Here is a 13,803-nt window from a genome sequence, read left to right on the forward strand (position 1 = left end):
ATGTTTTATGTAACCAATGATGTATATTTGATGTATAGATTACTTCTTTCAAAACATAAAGTTTCAGTTACCACCATGGCTTCTAGTTAATGGGAATGTAGGTGTTGGCATGAAAAGTGAATGAAAAAAACTTGAAATTTATTGGAGTGGAATGGATTTTCCTGAACAACTGGAATGTTTGGACACATAAACAGCACTTGGTTTTACTACCAAGTGTGTTTTGAAACATATTTGGGGGGTTTTGTTGTTGTTGTTCAAATAGCAGAAGCTTGAAAAAAATAGTTCCACTGTGCTTCTTTTGAGGATGATGTGAGTATTTTTGCAATGACAGTGATGAGGTTCCCACCTTGCAGAGCTGTCTGCTCTGACTCCAGGGAATGGGACTAAAACTGAACTGCTGCTTTGATCCACTGGATTTAATGAAGGGTTTCTGATATTAAAGGGGGGATTAACAGCTGCCTTCCCAGATCCAGGGCAAGGGTTCTCAGCCAGCTTTTGGTGTTGTGAAAGCTTCACCTGGGACAGTCTGAAATTACTTTTACAGTTTAATGTTTCTTTCTTGTGTGGAGAACACGGAAGTTTTACCTCTTCTCTACAAGGCTTTGCAACAGAGCATCTGGATAAAGCAGGGATGCCCAGTACATCCCAAAACACCCCTGGATTAGATTATGGGATGTTTGTTACTGTTTGAGCTACAAGGAGGATCTAATCCATTAAATACACACCAACAGCAACAAAAAAAATCAAGCAGGATGCTGATGTGTGAGCAGGGAAGTGCTTTGCAAAGCATTACCCAAGAACATTCCTCACTTATGCAATACCTTGTTTTACATTTCCTGCAAGTTCTTGATGCTGGCAGGACAGTTTTTAAAAAGTAAGGAGGGAGTGATGTGATTAAACAAGACTCAAATATTTTTTGAGGAAAGTGGGACTTCAGAAGCTGATTTTTCTCATAGGAATAAGGTCTAAAAAAAGAATGCAAATGCTGGAATTCAAATGAAAAACCTGCTCATTTGTGACTGCTTGGTGTGAAGGTGTCAATGAAACAGGCTCTTGTTCAGTGTTGCACACACATGAGTGCATGGAAGGGGAAGATGCAAAACCCTCTGCATCTTGCTTTGCTCTCTGCATTTCCCATCCCCATCTCCCCCAGCCTGTACCACTTTATTTGGGTTGCTGTCCCAGTTTCCCAAGCATCCCCTGAAACTCCCAACTGCAGCACACTGTTCTGCTCCAGGCTGGTAGAAACATAAATACTGTAGAGCACAAGATTAATTTCCCTCTTAGAAAAGCTCTAGTCTTTTAAAGTTAGCCTTTTTAAACATATGTTCCCATAAATACAAGTATTGGCACCCCCAATACGTTTCCAATCTTCAGTGTTATGTATTAAAAGCTGCAATTTTTAGCTACCCTAATTTATAATAAGTATAAATAACCATATGGCCAAAGGAGTCAGTTTGTGGGTTGATTGGTTTTTTTAGGGTTTTGTTTTTGTAGCAGAATACTCCAGTAGTGTAACAGCAAATGGCAATGCAACATATTTTAGGAGACACTGGTGATTCTGCATAAATTGCAGTTTCCTTGTACTGCAGGGGAAAATAGAAGAAGACTACAGCAAAGATATTTTTTAAAAAAAGAGACTAAAATCCTACAGTTACTTTACTAAGAATAAATTGAGGAATACTTCAAGAAATTAAATGTATCTTTTTCTTTACATGAGGCAAAGTGTAATTTGACATTACCCACTTGCCATCTGTTGAAATGCAGCACATTGAGGTATTTTCTGGTTTATGTCAATTTGCATGACATACTTGTAACTTTTAACTAATTAACAATGTTATATTTAAAACATTCACTCCTTGTAACTACACAATAGCAGAGCAGCACTCTTTGGAAAGTGAAGCCTGGAAATGTTGCTGCCTTTTTGCTTTGATAACAAGCTATGGGTAAATCTCCATTCAATTTCTAATCTTAGAAATTGGGAAAATACTAATGAACACTTTCCTCAGAGTTGTTAAAATTCATGACTTGCAATTTGTAAAGAATAATGACTTACTGCTAATGCTGCTGAGCAGCCTGCACATTATTCCCTGGAGAAATGCTTGATATTGGATTAAGGCAAAAGGGAAAATACACAATAGACCAGAGGCTTTTCAAGAGCTCTGTGCAGCCCTGCAAAAAATCTTTTAGATGCTCTGGAGTTCCTCAAGCACCTTACATGAAAATGAGTTTGGATGAGTGAATAATTGCCTGCCTAATCCTGTAATGCTGGATCCTGGTACAGGGAGGCATTGGCTGCAGCAGCATCCACAGACCCTGCTCCTGGTTGTACACAGTGGGAAGGGATGCCTTCCCTGAAGCCTCAGAGTGTTTAAAATCCTTTACCTTGCAATTACAGATTTGTTCTCAGCCTTTGGTGTGCCCATCAGCATCCTCAGAGCTGCCAGGTGGTGCTGGGAGGGTTTGCTGGCAAGTCCCCAGGGCAAGCAAACCTGTCACTGCCATTCCCTGGGACCTGTCCTGTCTTCTGATCCCACAAAACATCACTTAGAGCTGACTTAGTTTCTTGGGAATCTTCTGACCAGGCAAGTTGTGTCAGGTATCTTGAGAGTTTTCCTCAGTTGTGGTTCCTCAGGAGGAGCCTGTGAGCTGCCCAGCTGCTGTCACCAGCTCAGTGCCTCTTCTGCTCAAGAAAGGACCCTGTTTGTGTGTGTGCCTTGCTCTCCCTTGCCACAGGTCCTGAGAGTTTTCTTCCTCTCACAGCTGTTTGGAGCTTTTCAAGTACTTGGAAAGGGCCATTTTGCCAGAGCTGGTATGGCATTCACAGTCTCTGAAAAAATTCCTTTGCCCAGGATTTTCTCCTGGGAATCTGAGAAGCCTCAGAGAAAAGGAAAACAATTCTTCTCTGATTTGCTTCTCCTCTGTTTTGTTCATGTGGAATGTGTTTGGGGATTGTTTACCCACAGGTGATTGTTTAATTGGATTTGGGTGTGAGTTGGTTTGACTCATTGGCCAATCAGGGCCCAGCTGTGCTGAGACTCTGGAAAGAGTCATGACTTTTCATTATTATCTTTTTAGCATTAAGTAAGTATCCTTTCTGTATTCTTTAGTATAGTATTCTTTAATAGAATACAGTATTATAAAGTAATAAATTAGCCTTCTGAGAACATGGAGTCTGATGTATCATTCTTGTCTTTGTCAGGGCATTCCCAGCAAATACAATAACCTGGGATCTAATTTCAGCCTCCAGCTTTGCTTTTTGGTTGAGGTCTTCAGCTGCTGTACATCTGCTGCCCCCTCCCATTATCATCTCCAGGAGCTATTGCTGCTTTCCTACCCCAGCTCTGGTGCCTGTAGATTGTCTGATACCTGCAGGTGGCTCATTTGAGAGCTGAGCACTTTAAATGGTTCAATGCCCTGGCTGGGAGGGGAACCCTGTCCCAGTCCCAGGGCTGCACAGGGGGAGCAGGGAGCCCCCTTTGCAGCATAAGGGACACAACTCCTTGCATTCCCCTTCCCACAAGTCAGGAGAGAGACCTGTAAGGTGTGTTCTGGCTGACTGTATGCAGCTGGTGAGGCATGAGAAAAATTGCAGGGATGTGAAATGGCTCAGGCTGCTCATCCCTGGAGCATCCACTGCGAGCAAACGGCAGCAGCGCAGCGAGGGAGGCGGCTCCCCCGGCCACGCTGCTTCAAGGACAAGGAGCTGGAGGTTAAGGAAAAATAGGCCACATCAGCGATATTTCAATCCCTCTTGGAGAAACTTTGATGTGAATAGATACAGAGTGTTTATTTTAGCTGCCTGTTCTCACAGGAGAATCAAGCACAGCACAAAAATAACTCGGTTATTACTAAAGGAAGAGCAACCCTTGCAGTTTAAATGCGTGTCTCAGAAATAATGGAGATGGTTTTAAAATAATCTGGAAATATGTTTCCTCTCCCTCCTCCCCACATCTTCAGTCTCAGGATATAAGAAATGAAAATGAGCTGTTTGAAGTGCTGCTGTGTTTCTGTGAATGTTTTACAGGCCTCTCTCTAAAAACATCTTCAGCGTTCCCTCTGCCCTCCTAACAAAGCTGGGATGTGTTCCTGGCAGAAATTGGGTTTGGGAGGTTATTGAGATGCTTTCCCACCTTAACCTGCACTCCCTTCAGTAGGAAGAGTCCTTAGAAATGAGCAGGCATGTGAGTGTTTTGGGAATCTAAAGAAGGCCTGGGGTGTAATATGTAAAAGCCAAGTAAGTAAGGCTTTAGCTGTCTGAGGGGGAAGATGCTGTACTGGAGGAAGACGGGGAGGAATCCACTAATTTGATTTTGCAGAAGTGAAATAATGAACTGGTTTAAATTCCACCATAAACCACCCTTCCCCACCCAATGCTGCAGTTGCTGCATGTGGAGGGATAGAATGTAAGAAAATAAAGATAGTGCAGAAGGTGATCTCACACCTGAGGAGCTGCAGCTGCACTGATCACCAAAGATTAGGAACAGGCCTGCCCTTAACAAGCCACAGCTGTGCCCAATAAGGATGAATGCTACAAAAGAGTGGGTTAGCTGGGTGAGGGGTGAGTTGGAGTTTGTTGGTTGTGCTGTGAGGATCTGCCCATGAGAAATCACCAAAAAGCTATGGAACTTTTACAGTAAGATGACAACAGCTGCAAGCTAAACTTTTCCTCCAAACAAAGATCTTCCTGGAGTATTCATGGCAGTGCTTTACAGGAGTTCTGTGCCTATTAATAAGCTGACAGATGGCTGTAGTTTCTGATGCAGCAGATTTGGTTTCATTGATGAATCTGTTTTCTCCCTGCCCCAAAGGACAGGCACAGCTGTGTGGGCAGCAGCTGCTCCTGCACAGACCTGATTCCCACAGGCACATCTGCCTGCCTGGCCAGGAGGGGATCCTGTGGGGAGGCAGGGAGGGAGCTGGCCTGGTGTCTCTGCTGAGGCAGGGTAGGGCAGCCAAGGGATCCCCATTCAAGAGCTGAGGCACTGGGAGGAGTCCAGCCTTGTGATCCCCATTACAGTGACACCATTAACACAGTGTGGGTGAAATCAGGGAGTTCAGTGGGAAATTCAGAGAGCTGACCTCTGCTCTTGGTCCCCAAGCCTGTGTATTGCTGGAACTGATTCATGTAGGGAGGGCCATGGGAGGCAGCCGGTTTGCAGCACATGGGGCTGGGACTTGGGGACAAGCAGCCCTTAGTCCTGTGCCTCTTTTACACAGTGGCTGCCAAGCTCCAGGTTGGGAGCTCAAAGTACTCCAGAGCAGCATCAATGGGGTGTCACAGCTGGAACCTCATCTGCTCTGTTCTTCCTCTCCCAGTTGTGATCTTGGTGAGGCACAGCACCATATAACATTGATTTCCTCCCCCACACCCCTCTGGATTTACATTTATTTGTCTGCCATGTTTTTCTTTTACCTTCCCTATGGCTTCTCCAAGAGGATTGCTTGTATTAGTTTCCTGACAAGGTAAAGGTCAGCAATGAAAGGAGCTGTGGTTTTGGGTTTTTTTGCCCTCAGGCAGAGGAAGAGCCTGTCCCAGACTCTCAGCTTGCAGAGAGCTGGGATGTTTTGAAAAATTGTTTCTTATTTTGGACTGACTTGGGATGGAGCTTGTGATTCTCTGCTGTGACCTCTCCCTGGAGTGCAGAGATGCTGCCATGTGTGGTTAAAATTTAACATGCTTGAAATAGTTCTTCCAGACGAGCTGTGGGACTCAGCCTCCCTCAGCTCTGGTCCTGTGTCAGCTGCCTGTTCCCCTGGAACTCCCTCTGAGCTCCAGAACAGAGACCAGAGTCCCCTCACTGTGCCTTTTGTGGGGTGTCATTTGCTCTGCAGACAGATGAGGTGTGACTGTTCCAAAAGGGACATTGATCAGCCCTGGGACTGTGCATGTTCGGGGTCACTGTCCAGATAACAGCTCACAACTTCCTGCACAGAAAAACTGATGACAGAGTCATAGAATGGTTGGGATTGGAAAATACTTCAAAGATATTCCAGTTTCAACTGCTGCCATGGGCAGGGACACCTTCCACTATCACAGGCTGGTCCAAGCTTGGTTCAACCTGGCTTTAAATGTTTCCAGGGATGGGTCAGCCTTTGCCAGGGCTCACAGGGAAGAATTTCTCCCTAATATGTAAAATCTACCCACCCTTTGCCAATTTGAAACCATTCCCTCTTGTCTGGTCAAGTGTTGTCCAAGTCCCTCTCAGCTACACCACTGGAGTGTTGTTGTAACCTGGGTTAATCAGCTCTTTCTCCCCTTCAGCCTGGGGCTGGAGCTGAGCTCAGCTGCCAGCAAGGCCAAAAGCAGAGGGAGCTGGAGGGCACCTGCTTGTGCCAGACTCAGCTCTTGCAGTTTGGTAAAGCAGCCATGTGGTTTGTGCAGGTAGCCAAGAGCTTCTCAAAATGCACTTCCAGGTGTGCACTGGAATGGCTTGGAATGACCTGGACCCACCACTGTGCTCCCAAACCACCCTGTTCTCCATGAGCCCCTTGTGCAGCTGGGCTGGAGAACATGTCCTGGAATGGGGAAACACTGCTGCCCTCTTCTGCAGGATGCAGTCAGAGCTGTGTGTGGAATTTAATGCTCTCTTGGTTTGCCATTGATGAATTGAAAGTTTTGTTCTTGTTGGGTTTCTTTTCAGCCTGGACTTCCACAATGTTGGAATAATGAATGTCACAGCTTCATCTCTTGTTTTCCTCTTGCAGCTGAATTAAAAATGGTTTCCTGTGCTTTTTTTTTTTCAAATCCCACTTGGATTTTAATTCTGAACGAACTATTTATTGTACTAAATATGGTGGATAAAGGGAAACAAAGAAAATGTTCTCTGTGCACCTTCAGAAAGAGAATCAGGATGGACTGGCTGGGACAGGCTCTGGTCCAGGCACCTGCCCATGTCCTGAGTCTGACCTCTGTTAAACTCCTGGCAGCAATCTTGTATTGTGTGATAGCAATCTTTTTACAAAAAGAAATGGAAACAAAGTAATAAAAAGCATAAGTTCAAAACTTGATTTTGAAATCTGATTACACTTTTGATTTGTCTTTTTATGATGCGTGCTCTTATACAAAGGTGCTGCCCCATTCCAGTAGAGGAGGAACAAGTGTGTGTGGCTCAATGTCATAAGGACCTGAGCTTTTTAAGCTTTGGGGCTTGTCAGGAATAGTGGATATTGCCTGTCTGCATAACATAATGCTTTTGTGCATAAATAAAGGTCTGGAGCTGCAGCCAGACAGCATCACCGACAATGAAGGTGGTTGCCTTTGGGCAGCTGGCAGCTGCTTGAAAAGCAGAGCTGGATTCTCCTTGCAGTGACCCCAGCAAAGAGCCGTGAGCGCGTTTTGGCGTCTCTGGCTTGTTACGGGCTGGAGCCGAACGTGGCACCCTCCTCATCCCATCCCGGGCCGGGTGCGGGGCTGCCGGGGGCCCCGGAGCCCTTCCCCGGGCCCAGCTGAGAGAGGGACGGGCCTGTGTGGGAAGGGGGAGTGAGCTTTTCCCTCCCCTCTCTGCTCTCAGCCGTGCTCAGCCCATCTCCCGCAAGATGCCACGGCTGGGGCTGGGCTGGCGCTGCCGGAGCCAAAACGCCCGGAGAGGAAATATCGCCCCCCCCTCCGCCTTTTTCAGGCTCTGTGACACTTTGTAACCAACACCTTATAAAAACACCCGTAAATTATTTACGTTCCTTAAACAGGGGGCAAAAAGACAGGTGTGGGGGAAGATTTGAGAAACACAGGCTCCTGGCAGGAGAGGGCACTGTGTACTTGGCTATTCCGAGGCAGAGCGCGGTTGGGATGAGGGAATTTGGGGTGGAAAGGCAGAGGAGGCGCGCACTGCCCCGAGGTGGGAACAGCCCCGTGCCGTGGACGGAGCTCGTGAGCTGCTCCTGCTCCTCCTTCCCACACCATGGTTTGGGCTAAAACCTGCTTTGTAGCTGATGCTGAGTTACAGGGGTGGGCTGGGATGGAGGCAAAGCCAGTGTGGAGAGGTGGGAAACAAGGCTTCATCATAGGCAGCATCTGCATCACCCTGCAGCAAAAGCATCCTCACCAAATATAAGCAAATACCTTTCATTTGAGATGCTTTTCTCCCTCAGCAACAGTACCATAGCCATAATTTACCTGTTTGCTTCAATGTAGGGTTTCCATCTGGGGGAAATGGAGTTTCACTGGAAATGTGCGCTCAGATTAACTCTAATGCTTTGTTTTCTTCTGTAAAATAACTCCTGTTGTGTTATAATTGGGGAAAATTGCTTTGAAGAAACCCTCCCAAACTGCCTGTCTCATGGACTTGGCTTTTAATGGAGGCAGTTTTGATGCAATTCCCTGCTTTAGTTTTATTTTAGCTCTACAGATCTGCAAGGAAGGATTTCAAGTATTGGGTTTATTCAGCGCTAAAGACAAGCTCAAGACTTTCTTGTGCTCTCAGAATGACCCTAAACCCTCACAGGGATCAGCATTTATATTTCTGATAAACACGAATGGGAGCTGCTGGTGTTCAGGCTGTCATTCAGTTTTAAGGATTTTATTTCCCTTTCAGGTTCTTCCCAAGGCGTGTTTCCATGTGGGACTTTTGTCTTTGCATTAAGGACGAGGCTTTGACTTTAAACTAGGGAAAATGAGAGCTCCTGGGATCCCTCTGGAAATGATCAGTGTAACAAATGCTGGGCTTGAGGCGAGCTCTGGTGTTTAGCTGCATTTTGGATGGTGTCTGTAAACACAGCAGCTGTCTGCATGCAAACGGGACTTTCCAGCAGTGCATAATATGAAAAGAATCTTATTACCAGTTAAAAAAAAAAAAAAGAAAAAGCAAGAAAGGCTCAAAGAGCTCAGAGGATGCCAGCTTGCTATCAGCTCCAGCAGCAGTCTAGACATCTCAGAGAGCCATCAGAGCAATGTGGTGTGCGTGAGGCATTCACAGCTCTGCGTGCCTTGGGGACAGCTGGGCAGAGGGAGCTTTCCTCAGGGAGCTGTCCTGCTGTCCTCCTGCTGTCCCCTGTGCCACTGCTCACCTGCTTCCTCTCCTGCCTGGGTTGGGGTGCCAGGGGTCACCTCTTGAGGCACGGTGTGTGATGATGAGTCTCTTTTAGTGTCATTAACCTTGCTGATGTTTTGCTCAAACCTCAGGGGTTTTTGCAAGTGCTCCTGGGGCAAGGCTGTGGCCATGGGAAGGGCTGAGGCTGGGGGAGCTGCAGGGACACTGCCAGGGGCTCAGACACCTCCACTGTCCCCTGCCCTGGGCCTTTCCTCAAGGAACAAAGCCAAGGTCTGACCCCACTCCCAACACTTCCCCCAGCCACAAGCTGCTCTTCCATCTGCTCCAAAACCTGCTGTGCTGGGAAACCCCAAGATGGGGCAGCTTGTTCTCCCAGGGACCAGTTCTGAGTCAAGTGTCCCCACCACCTCCTGAGCCAGGCTGCTCTTTGGGGCAGGAATAAACCATGTCCAAGTTCCAGGATTCAATTTGCAAAACATTACAAAATTTGGGGGAGAAAAAAACCCAATAGCTTGCTCTTTAGCAAGTGCTTTACTTACTTGAGTGCAAAGCCAGGGATCTAAGTGGGTTTTCTGCCATCCCTCATGACTATGGGATGAATGCCACGGGGAAAACTTGGCTCTGCCTGCACTGAGGAGGTTCCCAAAAAAGAAATACCAAAACACCAGAGGAAAGACAACTTTCATGATAACTTCTGGCCCATCCAGAGGGAGAAAATGTCAGGAATTTCCCAAGAATATCTGTAGCGTTTGACTTTCCAGCTGAACTCTAGAGCTGTCTGGGAGGGAGGAGCACCAGACACTGCAGGTGTCCTGCCTCTCCTCCAACACCCAGACCTGGCATTTCTCACAGGGCTCTTCTTTTAACAAAATTCAACAAAATTTATTTGGTGCTTCTGGGTTTTTTAGTCTTCTTGTTTGTGTTGACAGGAGCATGTTAGGCTGGATACACAGCTTTGTGGTTTGCATGTAACAGGGGAAAAAGCAGCAAGAAAATGGGGAGGTTTATGGAAAACCAGCAGTTCTTTGCATTCATTTTTGGAAAATACAGCACAGAATTCACTAGTCCCAAGCAAAGATATTGAAGAAAGAGGGAAGGAGAGATATACATCACTTAATGTGTTAATTTACCAAGGCAAAGCAAGCAGGTAGCAGAAAACAGTAGAAGGAATAAATCCATGTTCTTATTCAAACTGATAAGTAAAATGCATATTAAAAATGCAGTGATTGCTTTAGGGGGCTTAAAATTATGGCCCTAAAAAGCCCCAACAACTTACTGGTGTGAAGGTACATGACTGGAGGTGGTTCCTGTGCAATCACTGCCCTGTGAACGGGACTTTGCTCCTCTTGCACCCAGTGCTGGAGCTCTGTGCTTCACTGCAGAGCTGGAATCTCCCCCCAGCTGGGGACCCTGCAGGGTTGGGGATGCTGAGGATGGGTCAGTGCCTCCCTCTCACCTCATCCCCCCTCTGTGGAGGGTTTTCATGGCTGGAGGGGAGCATGAGGAACCAGAGGTGCCTGGTTCAGTCAAATGAGGGCAAAATTTTGGTGAGAATAAAGATAAACAGTGAGCGAGCCCTGTCCTGCCAGGGAGGAGGAGGAGGAGGTTGAGGCACAGCCAGCACTGCAAGGCCAGCCTGGGGGACAGAGAAGGACAGCAGCATATTAGAGCCTCTGATTCAATCATTTTTTCCTAAATGTCACTTGAAGAGAGTGGTCGTAATGTTGAGTCATTACCAGCCATTTGCATGTACAATAACAACAGGGAAAAGATAAAAAAATCGATGCCAGGATCAATGGAGAGCTCCCTGCTCTGGGTCTTTTGCCTGGAGCTTATCATTAGCAGACACTCACAGAGCAGAGTGCTATTAATTAGAGGAAGCATTGGCAGTCCACAGGAAATGACTGGCAGGTGGAAAATCCTTGGATTTTTTTAACTGTGTTTTTGGAGGTGGGTTTGTTTTCCCTTTTGTTTATCACTTCTGGACTCCTCAGTGTCCTGAGTGAAGCATCTCCTTCCCACCTATGCTTTGAAGGAGTTTTCTCACCTGGAATTATGGGAAAGGATGACTTTCCAAAACATGTGAACAAAAGCCAGTGACAGCTCTGCTTGAGCTTAACCCCTCTCAAATCACTGGGCACTGAGCCTCTGATCCTCCTCTCTTGCACCCTTTCCCCCAGCACTGCTCCCAGCCTGGTGTAGCACATAAATAACAAACGTTTCTGTTGGTTTTGCAACAGCAGCTGATGGGTTTCCAGGAGAGGGGGCTCTGGGCAGGCAGAGCATTCTCTGAGTGCTGCTGGAAGCCTCAGCCCTGGCCTGAGCAGGAGCAGGGCTGGGTGGGTAAAATGACCCTTGAGCCTTGGCTTCCCTGCAATTGGAGTAACTCGCATGGAAGCCCCAGGAAGAGGCTTTGTCCCCCCAGGTGTCCCCAGGCTGTGGCATCCTGCCCTCCCCAGCTCAGGGCACCATCCAAGGCAGGGTTGGTGCTCTGGCCTTTGGCTGCTCCTTCTTGACCCCTGGGAAATGGCTTTGGGCTAAAATTCAGCTCAGAGCCCCCAGCCCACCCACTGCAAAGAGCAGTTATAGATCAGCAGTGAGGAAAGCACACAATTAACTGCAAAAATCCAGTGATTTTGCTTATTTTTGACAGTTGTGTGAGCTAAAATGAAGACAAAATGCAGCAAATGTGTTTAGGGACAGCTGTGTCATGGCTATGCTGAGGTGGAGCTGTGCCAGGGCAGGGGCTGCCCACGGCTTTGTGTTGGGGAGAACCTACTGGCTCTCAGGGTGAGGACCTCAGCAACATTTATCTTTTATTAGCATTTTGGGGGAGTTACAACAACTTCAAGTGTGTGAGAGTGTACACAATCCTGCCTGGACTGGCTGGGCTGTGAGTCTGGCTCTTGGCACTCTGTCTGCTTTATTGTCTGTGGTTGTGCATTTACTTTAATTAAGAAACAAATGCTGAAACCACATTCAAGATACTCTTCCTCCTCTGCATCATGGTTTAGCTGATCCCAGGCAGCTTCTATTAGGTGGCTTTGTATTTTGGGGTTTTTTTCTTACTTGCTATTACTACCATGAAAGCATTTCTAGGCCCCAGGGAAGACTGGGGAAAAAATCTCTTTAAAACCAGCAATTATTCTTAGTAAAATATTCTAAATAATTCATTGCTTACTGGCTGTAGTGCACTATTAAATGCCTTTTAGCTACTACTTGTATAAACTCTGAAAGCCCTGGTTCAAAGCCAAGCTCAGGTTAATGATACAGAGATTTCTGTGGGAAGCTCTGTGTGTCCAGAGAGCAGCTCCTGCAAAAGCCCCACAGAGCTGGGCACAGAGGGGTCTGTGTGGGCAGGTGCCTGTGTCATTGCACTTGGTTTTGAGCAGATTCTCAGGATTTCTGGACCCAGGAAGTCTCCTCATTCTTGCCCAGCTTCTGGAGAAGCTGGCTGGGCAATGCTGTATTGGTGTAATGTCCTCCTAACAGAAACCCAGGGGATTTAGGAACATGACACCTGCCTGTAAAGCTTGGAGGAAAGGGCCCCAAATGGGAAGGCAGCAGGGCTCAGTTCCCCTGCCTCTCCAGCAGCCTGTTCTCCATCCATGCCCACTGGAGATAAAGGGGATCCTTGGCAGGCTGGGCTCAGTGCAGGGCCCATCAGGGTAGTGTGAGGGTGTTTTTCCCTTTATTTATCATATCCCTGCCCACCTCTGCATGTATTTGTTTCTATTTGGTTCAATGCTTACCCAGCACTTCAAGCCCTAAATCTGATCCAGATGAGTCCTTATTTGTCTGAGAAAACCCTCAACACTTGTAGAAAACTGTTAAAGAGGAGTGACCTGAGCACAGCATTAGACCCAAGGATCTGCCTCCAGCTCATCTCTCTGAGCATCACTTCTGGGTGCAGCTATAAAGAAAAGGCTGAAAGATACCGAAGCATGAAGATTTAAATTTACATTTCCTATATAAAGCTTTTTTCAAATTGTCTATTAGCAGGTATTAGCATCTCTTTGCATCCTTAACATCTGGGTAAAAAGGAAAAGCTATGGCATGGCTCAGCAGCCACCAGGTACATCAGATTCCAAGGCCATTTCCATCAGCAATTCAAGCAGTGCCGTGCACTCTGTAGGGTGGGACATGTTTCAGGAAAAATGGCTGGTGGAACCCATTAAAGGTTTTCCAGTTTCATTCCTGTTTAAATTATGAACATTGCAGGGTTCCATCAGGCATGGAACTGTTTATTTTGTCATTTCGAGTGAAAATATTTCAATTCATGATTTAAACCATAGAGCTCTTTGCAGAGCTGATCCAGGTTAGTTTCCAAGAAACAGTAAATTGTAGCTAGACCTGACAAAAGCCCATCTCAGCTGCTGGCCCCCATCCAGACACTGCTGACCCCATGGCACTGGGATCTCTTCCCTCAGAGCAGCCACAGAGCTGGGATTTGCAGGGTTTGGCCCAGGGTGCAGTTTGGGAACCAGCAGACACAGGCTGAGCTCTGCTCCCCCAAAGGTCTCCAAGTATTTCACAAATGGTGACCTTCACTTTATCTCTTGGAGGTGGGTAAATAGTAATATACTAATTTTACAGATGACTAAACAGCGTAGAGAGTTTAAATGGTTTGGCCAAGGTCAGAGCAGGCAGCAGTGGGGCTGGGAGGAGATCCAGTCCTGCTAAATCCCATCACCTCCTCCCACAGCTCTGGGCAGGCCCTGCCTTTCACAGAGCTCAGTGGCGTGGGGCTGAATTTAAATGGATCTCAATTTCATTTACAGCAAACTCCAGGATATAAACTGGGAGTTTCAGA

This window comes from Agelaius phoeniceus, chromosome 15, assembly GCF_051311805.1.
Source record: "Agelaius phoeniceus isolate bAgePho1 chromosome 15, bAgePho1.hap1, whole genome shotgun sequence".
Taxonomy (NCBI): Eukaryota; Metazoa; Chordata; class Aves; order Passeriformes; family Icteridae; genus Agelaius; species Agelaius phoeniceus.